This window comes from Carassius carassius, chromosome 3, assembly GCF_963082965.1.
Source record: "Carassius carassius chromosome 3, fCarCar2.1, whole genome shotgun sequence".
NCBI lineage: Eukaryota > Metazoa > Chordata > Actinopteri > Cypriniformes > Cyprinidae > Carassius > Carassius carassius.
The window spans coordinates 33,191,368-33,203,901 of NC_081757.1; the positions used below are offsets into that span (position 1 = coordinate 33,191,368).

At 35.8% G+C, this 12,534-nt stretch overlaps 3 long non-coding RNA genes across 3 annotated transcripts in view; 1 reads left to right on the forward strand and 2 right to left on the reverse strand.

Moving 5' to 3' along the window:
- The window catches only part of LOC132125038 (uncharacterized), a 31,101-nt gene that overhangs the window by 17,017 nt on the left and 1,550 nt on the right, over positions 1-12,534 (reverse strand). The window lies entirely within an intron of this gene.
- Positions 1,316-5,694, forward strand: LOC132114978 (uncharacterized). The gene is made up of 4 exons (XR_009425385.1): positions 1,316-1,451; positions 4,005-4,138; positions 4,967-5,114; positions 5,423-5,694. It is a non-coding gene; the product is annotated as an uncharacterized LOC132114978 (long non-coding RNA).
- Positions 8,294-12,348, reverse strand: LOC132114984 (uncharacterized). The gene is made up of 5 exons (XR_009425386.1): positions 12,135-12,348; positions 11,797-12,033; positions 11,484-11,591; positions 8,615-8,812; positions 8,294-8,485 (listed from the first exon to the last, which is right to left on the reverse strand). It is a non-coding gene; the product is annotated as an uncharacterized LOC132114984 (long non-coding RNA).

Consider the following 12,534-nt stretch of genomic DNA (forward strand, 5'->3'; position numbering starts at 1 on the left):
ATTGGTGGGTTTTTGTTAAATGTGAGCCAAAATCATCACAATTAAAAGAACCAAAGACTTAAACTACTTCATTCTGTCTGCATTGAATTTATTTAATACACAAGTTTCACAATTTGAGTTGAATTACTGAAACAAATGAACTTTTCCACGACATTCTAATGTATTGTGATGCACCTGTATAATACAGAGATGCTGTAAATGTATCTTTTAGAGAAAATACTTTTACTTTCAAGACTTCTGATATGTTATAGAGAGTCAGAAAATTATTTAGCTACTTGTTTTGTAACAGTGTGAGCCTCTTTAAAAAAGTTATTGAACTGAAGGTGTGTAAATAGAAAATTGAATACAGTGATGGTACTGTACTTTTTGAACATCTATATTAAATACTTGTACATTAAAGACTTAATGTTAGTCATTGAGAGTCAAATAAATATTTTGCAACTTAGCACTAGGTTCCTTCTTTCAAAAGCTGTTGAAGTGGATTGTGGAAAAGTCATTGTGGAAACCCATAAAAACAGTGATGGTACAAATTTAATATATATGTGAAGCACAAATTCTTATAAACCATCTTGAGGAAAGTTTTGCCATAGTTTTAGAAATGTTCATCCAAAATCAACATTGTGTTTGCTGTCATGATTTCTGAGTACTTGTCAATAATCTGATGGATTCAGTACCAGGCAAAGTGACATTTCTGCAGGAATGTAAACATCAATCAATGCACATGAATTGTGAGTTTAATGTTAAACAAAGAGGTCATAAATCAGAAAAACATAAAAGAGTTCAGCCTTTTTTCATTTTCATTCAACACCTGGAGAACACTGTTACACTGTTAAGTCTTTATCATACTTAAAATCAGAAAAACAGAGGTGAATAAAACAGCAAGACATGGGCTTTAGTATGTTCTGTAGGGTCCAGACTAGATGTTCCAACTTGCTTCAGAGAAGTTGACCCATGCTTTCAAAACCTATTGAAATAAATCATATCATTGTTAAATCCAACAAATCAACACAGTTCTTATTCATTTGCAGGCAAATAAATAAAAACATTTGTGTTTTTATTTATTTTTAATAGAAACACGTAATTTGTAGATAGTCCCTCAGATAGGCGATGACGTCACGACACTCCATAGAGGTAAGCGTGTTTATCAGCTTCTTTTAAACGTCGAGTTCGACATGAAAATGTGTTCTGATTTGTGCTCATCATGGTCGGTAATGATACTTGACCGAAAGTGGCCTTTTCAAGTGCATATTAACAAAGTTATTGAACGCGGAACTCCGAATGTCTGAATATAAAACCGACTTTACTGTCTGGGAGAGTGGGGAGACCTGCCGTGGAGATTCCTGGCGAGGCCATAGAAGGGTATCGTATGGGCTAAACGTTAAAGATATCGCGGCCTTGTATGGAGTTAGTCGATGGACGGTACATCGACGAATGCAGCAGTGTGGACTGAAGTTATGGAAGCACATGGGTAGCGATATTCAATTTGGAATGTAATATGCAAAATGACAATGCAATATGTAAAATGGCAATGCATTTACATTTTCCAATACATTTGTGCAACGTTTGGTGCAAAATGAAAATGAAAATTAAATTACATAATTTTCATTTGCCATTTTATACACCAGTTTTTATATGTAAAATGAATACTAATTTTAACGCTTTATAAGTTGCAAAATGAAAATGAAAATGTATTACAGAAATGATTAGATATGTTTAACATTTTCAAGCAAAAACTGTGGCAAAATTATCATTTAAATGCTATTTTTCTTAAATGCATTAACACTCACAGTCAAGACACATACGATTGCATTTTCATTCAATGTCCCGCAATGAATGTAGCAAAATTCAATGTGCACATTGAAAATGCATTCCGAGCCGATCACGTCTCCGCCCCCTCCCGCCATGTCAATCACTGCGTGAACAAGGCAGGGCTTGCAGAAGGTCTGAGACTCAAATCTCAAGAAGGATTCAAGTGAGAGAACATGGACAAGACCGTTGGTCTGTGTACGTTTTGATTATTTCGGTTATGGCTTCAATATTACATTCGCACTTGTGGGTGGCGCTGAAACGCTCCTTTCATCTGATTGGTCGAATCGCTCCAGCTTCAGCTCGGTCTTTTCATTCTTTCAGACAGAATAAGAGTCAGAGCGAGTGAAGCACTGTAATGTCTGAAACCACCGCTCACTGTTAATTAGCATAATATTTTAATCAGATGATGCTGGCCACATAATTCGTGCTGCTGCGACTTGCAAGAGACCCTGTTAAATTATTTCTAGGTTATAGTATTGTTTAAATATTGTCCCACTGATAAAAACAGTGCAAATAGTTCTGTCTCCTTGGATAACAGTGAAGTGGAAATAAATATAGTTAAATTTATGAAATAAAATTAAATAGGATTTTTTGGGAAGGTAAGTCTGGCCAGTTATACAGCAATACGAGTCAGAGTCAGACGAACCAAGAGAAAACATTACCGTCTACAGCCGCGAGAGGGCGCTCTGGGGTAGGCTACAGGAGCACTGAGCAGCATAGAGCTAATTTTACTATTTTTATTTCAGAAATGTAACAATATTAATTTTTACAATTATTTATTAATGTCACACACACATACCTAGTGCCTTATGACTTAAAAGATGAGAGTGGTAAATGTTACAGACATGGAACTGTTCCGTCTATTATTGATTTTTATTTCCACTTCACTTTTATCCAAAGAGACAGAACTATTTGCACTGTATTTATCAGTGGGACAATATTCATACAATACTACAACCTAGAAATAATTTGCAGGTCTCAGCGCAACGAATTATGTGCCCAGCTACATCTGATTCAAATATTATGCTAATTAACAGTGAGCGGTGGTTTCAGACATTACAGTGCTTCACTGGCACTGACTCTTATTCTGCCTGAAAGAATGGAAAGACCGAGCTGGAGCGATTCGACCAATCAGATGAAAGCAACATTTCAGCCCCGCCTACCAGTGCGAATGAAATATTAAAGCCATAAACTGAAATGATCAAAACGTACACGGACCAACGGTCTTGTCCATGTTCTCTCACTTGAATCCTCTTCTTGAGATTTGAGTCTCTGACCTTCTGCAAGCCCTGCCTTGTTCACGCAGTGATTGACATGGTGCGAGGGGGCGGAGACGTGATCGGCTCGGAATGCATTTTCAATGTGCACATTGAATTTTGCTACATTCATTGCGGGACATTGAATGAAAATGCAATCGTAAGTGTCTTGACTGTTAGTGTTAATGCATTTAAGAAAAATAGCATTTAAATGATAATTTTGCCACAGTTTTTGCTTGAACATGTTATACATATCTAATCATTTCTGTAATACATTTTCATTTTAATTTAGCAACTTATAAAGCGTTAAAATTAGTTTTCATTTTACATATTAAAACTGGTGTATGAAATGGCAAATGAAAATTATGTAATTTTTCATTTTTATTTTGCACCAAACGTTGCACAAATGTATTGGAAAATGAAAATGTAAATACATAAATGCATTGTCATTTTACATATTGCATTGTCATTTTGCATATTACATTCCAAATTGAATATCGCTACCCATGTGCTTCCATATGAAGTAAGTTAAACATCAATTTAAATAAATTTTAATGCTTTTATACAAATGCCTCAAGGCCATAATCTCCGTTTTTTGTTTACAACATCGCGCATCATCATAAGGCACTGTTCATTACACACATTTATCCATAGGATGTTATTTTTAATATTACTAATTCTGCGCAAACAAACTTCAATCAATTTCAGAAATAACAACTGATTTACATATACTACCGGCAAGTCTTATCTATGTGACAGAGAAACATACAATTGAATAGTATAATATGATAGTTAGAAATTAAACTAGGACATTCAGTTATGACATGAATAGTTAAGACACAGACACGTGTATAGCGTTTTACACAATTCAAGTCATTGCATGAATATATGATGCATCTAATGCTAAATATATCACTCTATTATTCACTTGTCCCGCAGAGTTTCAGAGTTGTACTCTGGCATTGACAATACAGAACTGGACCGTTTGGTGATGGAGATTCAAAGGGAGCACCCACAGTGTGGGTACCGTATGATGAGAGCTTTTCCCTAAGCATGTGGACATTTGATTCAGTGTAAGTTTGTTTTTGTTTAAATACTTGCAGGTTGATTTATACTTCTGTAACGGACCTATGGCAGACCTGCATAGCCCATATGATGTGCCCTATGTGGCTGTTAGCATTTATAGCTCTGCTTTGGCGTGTTTGTATTGTTCTGCAAGTATACATAAATAAAAATTTGTCATAACGTAAACAAATATCTGCTTCTGCTGCGCTTTACTCCAGTAGTCGACACCACTACTGGAGTAAAGCGCAGCAGAAGCAGATATTTGTTTACGTTATGACAATTTTTTATATGGATAAATATTTATTTGGATTCATGTTTTATGAGCTTTTATTTCTACATATTTGTTTGTTATCAGCCTTTGCACTTTCATTACAAGCAATCAGGCACTATTACATTTAGTTCCAATGAATGCAAAACTACTGCAGATATATTTTGTATAATCCTGGGGAGGGTCTTTGGTTCTGACCAATCACAGCACTTGCATTCTGCGTAAATGCAATGTATAGTTATATTATGGAGAGGTGTAACCATCATAGCTACACAGAGCATATGGCTTTGGTCCAACGTAGAAGTATAAACCAGCCTTCAGCCTACACTCACAAGATGGCTAATAAGATATTTGGTGTGTACACACAAACATTAAGTCCAGGTTAATTCTGGAAGATTTGAACCATTAGTCTCTATTATTATTATTATTATTATTTATTTTTTTCCTCAGTAACTCTTTTTGAAAATCTTGTATTTACTTTGCATCAAGTAGAAGTGATTTTACCCAACTCTCATTAACTTTGAGCAAACACATTACAGAAATCACAATAATATCTCATCATCTGAAGTTTTTAGGGTACGTGAATCACTACACAGAGTGGACCCAGAGGGAACACAACTTCGAGCCCAGACTAACCGGACTCTTCATCGCAGACAGTACTCCGTTCCTGGTCCGAATTGCATGTGGCCTATAGATGGAAATCATAAATTAATACGGTAATTCGATTTTTTTGGAACCCAACTGAGATTGTCAAATGTTTTGATGCCAAGGACTCCCAAATACTATGATCTCCCTTTTAGGGACCTACCGTACATATTTTCATTTTCTACACATTTATACCCTGAGAAAATATTAATCATAATATTTTAAATTACAACATTGTTGTAATAATTATTTTCATTAACAAATGATATACAAGACAGATTTATAAGGATGGTGATAGAAAAAGTAATTGGAATTTTCTAGTCAAAATGTGTACACAAACTGATGTTTCTTGTCTGTCATCTTTTTTGTCTAAAATCAGATGGCGATTCATGATCCATGGAGGCATTGATGGGTTTAGTCGTCTTGTAGTTTATCTGAATGCTGCTACTAACAATAATGCCACCACTGTGCTTGATGCTTTCCTTGGTGCTGTTAGCCAGTATGGGTTGCCATCTCGTGTTCATTCAGATAAAGGAGAAAACATTGAGGTTGCTCAATTTATGGTTCAGAACCGCGGAGAAAACCGGAATTCACACATTACGGGAAGGAGCGTTCACAATCAGAGGTAGATGAAAAAGTATTTGTATGGTTTGAAATCATGATGCTTTTCTTATATACATATATATACAGTACAGACCACAAGTTTGGACACACCTTCTCATTCAAAGAGTTTTCTTTATTTTCATGACTATGAAAATTGTAGATTCACACTGAAGGCATCAAAACTATGAATTAACACATGTGGAATTATATATGGAATTATATACATAACAAAAAAGTGTAAAACAACTGAAAATGTCATATTCTAGGTTCTTCAAAGTAGCCACCTTTTGCTTTGATTACTGATTTGCACACTCTTGATGAGCTTCAAGAGGTAGTCACCTGAAATGGTCTTCCAACAGTCTTGAAGGAGTTCCCCGAGAGATGCTTAGCACTTGTTGGCCCTTTTGCCTTCTGTCTGCGGTCCAGCTCACCCCTAAACCATCTCGATTGGGTTCAGGTCCGGTGACTGTGGAGGCCTGGTCATCTGGCGCAGCACCCCATCACTCTCCTTCTTGGTCAAATAGCCCTTGATGCCTTCAGTCTGACTCTACAATTTTCATAGTCATGAAAATAAAGAAAACTCTTTGAATGAGAAGGTGTGTCCAAACTTTTGGTCTGTACTATATATATATATATATATATATATATATACTTAAAATGAATGCTAAATATTGCTTCTCTTTGATGGACATCATTTTTATCCTTTATGTACAGTTGCAATCAAAATTATCCAACCCCATGACCTGTCATTTTGATGCCAAGAACACAATTTTATGGAAAAATGTAATAAAGGCATCAGTAAACAATTATAGAAAGTTTATAAATACACATTTGAGTGTATATTGATGAGTAGAAGGATCTGTCATCTCTCTACTGCAATCTTGGCCCATTCCTTTCTATAAAAAAAGATCTGAACACAGGCCACTCAAGAACATTCTAAGACTGATCCCTGAACCAAGCTTACGTAGATCTGGAGGAAAGTACATTGATAATCTAGGGGTTTGGTTTTACTGGAAAGAAAGTTGCCAATAAAGTGCTGAAACTTAACTGTAAAATCGCTTCAGAGTTTTGTACTTTTATTTATTTATTTTTTACAGCAATATATAAGTTTTACAGGCAACCCTAACCCATGGTCAAACATGGAGGTGGTCCAGTCTACTGTTCCTGGAGATATACTGTACCTACCAGCCAAGTTCTGTTCTAACCCTAATTAAACGCACATATCTGTAATTATCAAGTGCTCCTGAAGATCTTAATTAACTTTTAACAGTTAACAGTTGTGTTCGAGCAGGGTTGGAGCTGAACTTTGAAGGTAGGTAGATCTCCAGGTACTGGATTGGACACTCGTGTTCAAGACTATTCAAACACCTGTCAAATCTAAATGCAGATAATATGGCTTTGATCTATAAAAAGGTTAAGAATTTTACTGATCATAGTGTGATGCTTCTTTGTATCATCATCAGAACAATAAATGTATGCCTTGGTGGCACATAAATGCTTATTTTGTTAAATGCATAATATTAAAGCATCTGTTCTTGTATTTTTTTTAAGGTTGATGAGGACTATGGTGTTGACTGGGATGGACCACCTGCCATGGAAGATGCAAACAGCATTTTAATCCCAGATGTGTAGTTGCCACGCAGCCTCACTGCAGAGGAGATTGCAGGTCTTCCCAACCGGGATGTTCCACTAAATGCCACAGTGAATGTTTATAATTCCACAGTGGAACAACTGACAGAGATTTTAAGATATTAGATGTTCTTGTTTGGAGCATTGAGGACTGACACCATGAACTGACTTTCTTTTGGTGAGTTTATTGTGACATTGTGTATGAAATGCCTGAATTACAGCAAGGCTTTCTGATAAACAAGAACATGTTTTTAACTTGTTCTTATGTAAACTTCATTTAACTCGCAATAATTTTGAACAATGCAAAACTGGGAAAGTTCCTTTCAAGAACATGCATTTATAAAACAACAATAAAAATGCTGAAGACGACAAACACGTCATTCATTTTTTTTCCCAAACATGCATTTATTGGTTCATGAACAACTTTAAATGTAACAACTCAGACAAGGCCAAAGCCAAACCTTGTGGATGAAACTGCTGCTCTCATGGCTTGTGTAAATGCAAGAAAGGTTCTGCATCTTAAAGGAAGTTTTAGTGTTGTGAGGCAGGTTGAAGCCACTGGCAATGTAAGGTCAGGTGACACTTCAAGATACAGATGTTGAGGCAGAACAGTCCAGCCAGTCCAAAATTTCATCAACTCGCACAGTTCAGCAGGTGATCCTGCATCAGTTTGTTTAAAACAATATTTTCCATTGCATCATTTGTTTACATACAATCATTTGCTTTTGAATATAGAACATGCATTAAACTAATTTACAATTTATTTATTTTTTTAACTGTTTGAATATATTCACGCAAGAAGGCCGTAACGTCACAAGATTGCTCCAGGTTGAATTGGGCTTCATCTTCATCACTGTCAGGTTCTGGCCAGATGACCCTGGCCATTGTCTTGTTATGAAATTCATAACAAGACAAATGCACTCAGATGACCATTCTTAAACCTTTATTAACTATGCTCATACTTATTAAATTGAGTTGAACAAAACAAAACTTTTCTTAAAATGCATTACATCCTGTATTTGCCTACCCTTTGTATTACCCTAACTAAAGTGGAGGTCAAAGAAATGGTATGTCCAAGATACATTCAACTTTAAATTTGGAAATTCCGGAAATTGTAACTTACCAATGTCCAGTTCAAATCCATTGTGGAGCTTATCCATTACCAATGTGAAAAAGTGCCGTGTTACTCCATCCCCTAATGCAGCATCTCCTGTTTTTAGCACAAATTACAATGTACATCATAACCACATTACTAAAACTAAAATAGAACAAAATACGAAAATAGTATGCAAGAATGCTACGTAATATATTAAATGCCTTTATATACAAATATTCATACCTTTCAGTTTTACAGTAAATGGACTTGTCCAATCAATATTTGTACGTTTATAAAAAGTTAACATTTCCCGTTCTCGATCCTTTTCACAGCTGTGTAGATCTAGTGTAACAACTAGGTCTGGTTTGTCCTCAGCATTCTTTAAGATATGTCTTCGAAACAGCCGGGCAGCTGTTTCAAGATCAGGCTCAATCTTCCACTCTATGCAAACACAGTCAAGTGATTACAACAAATCTTCAAAAGATACAAATAACTGATATGATGATTTAATAACATGATGTGTGTGCTAAAGTGAATACAGAGAAAGCAATGTTCAGTGGTATGTTCATTTAGATGGAGACACCTTCAGAGGCAGGCTCTGCTGATGGGCTGGTAGTGGCTGAGAAAAAAGTAGTGAGTGATGTTGAGGCCCTTTCCTCCCTTTCAGCATTATCCTCTGACATGGTTGCTGACATTTCTTCCTGTCTTGTACTGCCAAGTGTTATCTGATATCACTTTGCCTGTCTAATGTAACCTGATTTAACCATAACCACAGCACAACAGCGGTGAACATTTTTTAATTCAACATCTCTCCTTCAGCAGCAGTATTACAAACCTTACCATAATAGTGATACCTGTTTCTATAATAGAATACCCAAGTAATACAATGTAAAGTATGTTGGAATAAATATGTTAATTAAATAAACAATACACTTATGAAGTAATACTTTTTTTGGGGGGAAAGGCATCACCAAGGTCTGTGAAAATGGTCCAAAATTTTTTAATCTGCATTAAGAGATTAGATTACCACATTAGAGCCCGACCGATATGGATTTTTTGGGGCCGATGCCGATATTAACTCGAAAAGAGCCGATTTATAAGCCGATATTTTGATTTTAAAAATAAACTGGATATTAGACCCATTTCCTATAAACTGCACTTACACAACATTCAATAGCAAAATATCTGCATGTTCTATGTATGTGGGCTGTATAAACCATTTTCCAGAAGGGATTATGTTAAAAAAAAGCCTTCGATTACAGTCTCAATGAATAAACAATTGCACATCAAAAGTATATATTTTTTTAATGATCAAAAAACAGTCTGGTTTTAAACATTTAACACTTTTACTTTCTTCCAGTTTAAGCTGGTTTTAACAGTCTGTGTGTGTGTACTGTAAATAAATTATAATACTAAAGTTAAAGTATTTGCAGAAGTAGTCCCACACTTTGCTGCTACAGCATTCACCTTTTTCAGCCATCTGTAGGCAGAAAGAGAGACAGAGAAAGAATAAGCATGTGTATTAATAATATCACCATGTATCATTACTCATGTCATCATTAGAATTATAATAATAATAAACAGGGATCTCCTACATAGGCAAAAATTAGAAATATATATATATATTTTATTTTTCAAGCAATAGGTATGACCTATTACCTACTTATATTTAACAATATTATTACAACATTTTCCTGTTATGTCTGTAAAGTTGCTTTGAAACGATATGTAAAAAAGAAAAAAAGCGCTTGTTCAGCTCACATTTATTTACATATCCCCTCTGGTTTTAATCATTTCTGACGCAGCTACTGTAGTTACGGTAAGTACACTATTTGCTCTCACAGACACATTCACAACGGACCCGTACATCTTCTCTTCTCTTTGTGCAGTCTGAATCAAAACATCGTCATGCTCTGGCGAACGTAAAGTTAGCCTACTGTTACCGGAAGATTACGGAATCAATTCGAAGTTATATGGTTAACGTTAGTGTCATGAACACACCGCTGTCAATTTTAAGAAGAACCACCTTCAAGTTAATAGCAAGCATTTAAGGGGCTTGCTAAAAAAGGAAGCTATATTAGCGTTAGAGTAACGTAACAGTTGTTGTTTTTTCAAGGCACGCTGTACATAACTTCTAGTCATTGACTACACGCGGCCCCCTGCCACAGTTACGCGGTCATTATGTGCAGATATATTTAGATATATTATCTGCAGATATATTTAGAATAAGTTAAACGCTAACGTTATAGTTTGACCTCTTATTAACGTTCGCGCTCTTCCACTGATAAACATGGTATTAGCTTTGTTGCTAATCTAATATAGCAATGCATTAGCGGCTGCAAGTGATGGTATAGAATATTTAGAAGTGATAATGATAGGACCGTTAGCTAGAACTACCACACTGTTTTTATATACAGTGTATGAACTAAATCAACAATCATTTCACATGACGAACGACAGACTCACCGTCAAAAGAGTGCACCTCCTGTGGCTTGGCTGATAGCTTTCTTCTCTAGTGGATTTCTGGCGCTGTTGTCAACTGGGGAGTTGCAGAGCTCCCTCTGGTGGGCAAACTATGCAACACTCATAACATGAGTGAAGCATGAGACTCTGTTTCTCATGTTTCATCGGCCGTTATAAACGCAGATGCCGATTTAAATGCAATTAGCTCATATCGGCCGATAATATATCGGTCGGGCTCTATACCACATCAAATATACCCTATTTGGTTACACTTTATTTCGATAGTTCACTTTAGACATCCTACTAACTAGAAGTAACTTTTCAACTACATGTCAACTAACTCTGTCAGGTTAGGTGTTCGGGTTAGGAGAATAAGTGGAATTGTAGTTGCCAGGTTACTTATAGACAGTAGAATGTCTGTTGGGGGACCAACACAATAAGGTTTTAGCAGCGATTAAGCAGACAGTCTACTAATTCTCTAATGACAGTTAGTAGACATGTAGTTGAATAGTTACTTATAGTTAGTAGAATGTCTAAAGTGGACTATCGAAATAGAGTGTTACCCATTATTTTAAAGGAAAAAAGTGCTTATGTATATAAAATGTTGTGTAATCATGTTTTTTTTGTTTTGTTTTTAAAGGTCACCTACTTTTCACAAACATCAACATGGTCTTGTATTTCTGACAGGCTATACTTCGTATTGCAGTACAAGCATTCTGTCAGTGGTCCAGTGTCCAGGCTGGTCACTCTTAAGATTCTGAACGACAAGAAGAAGAAAAAAAGACCTAAACATTAACAGATAGTAGGGTTATTTTCTTTTAGAAAAATAATAATTTTGGTAAACTCCTAAACTACCTTATTTAAAAATAGATTATCACTTACTGTTGGTAATTTAAACTTTTCCCCAACTTCTAAAACATTATGAAGCACAGTTTTTAACCATTTCTTTTTTTTAAACCTACCTGCACATCTATATCTTTCTGGAGTGGCCTGATATATATGACAGCCTGCCCAATCATGACTGACTCACTTAAGAGGTATTCAGGGCAATAGCCATCGTCTGGACAGGGTATTGTCTCTAATATTTTTTGAACGTGTTGATCCTCTGGATCGCAAGAGCTGGAAACTGCCACACTCTTTCAGGATGGGGAAATGCTGAAAAAGATGGTTTGAAAAATCCTGTGGAGTGCAGTATTTGTCTAAACAAAGATAAAATATAAAAGAAATGCAACTTAAAATCTGATTATGAGATAGATTGTAAAAATACAAGCAGATTTTTCTTTTTTTTTTATTGACTTACCTGGAAAGGTTATCCTCTTTTCTCCTATCCCTGACCTCTCTAATTTGTTTTTCACTGAGGGACTTGGGACCTCACATTCCTTTCTTTTGGATAGGCAAAAAAACGATGGGTGTAGGACACACTTTTAGATTTTTTTTGCTGAAGGTCCAGCAGTGTTGGGACGTTCAGGCACGCAGCCCCATGAATTTGAGTATGGTGCAAACAATCGTAAAACTTCTGCTGCAATAAAATAGGACATAAAATATGATATGTATTTGTTAGTCTTTGGTATTTTAATAAATTGACTTTAATGCTATATCAAGGTTGCCAGCTGACTTGTATTCAAACACATGCGAGTGGGGGAGGGGGATCATGCGAGCTGCGTTTCAACGTTCAAATTCGGTCAACTCTGAAAAAGCGA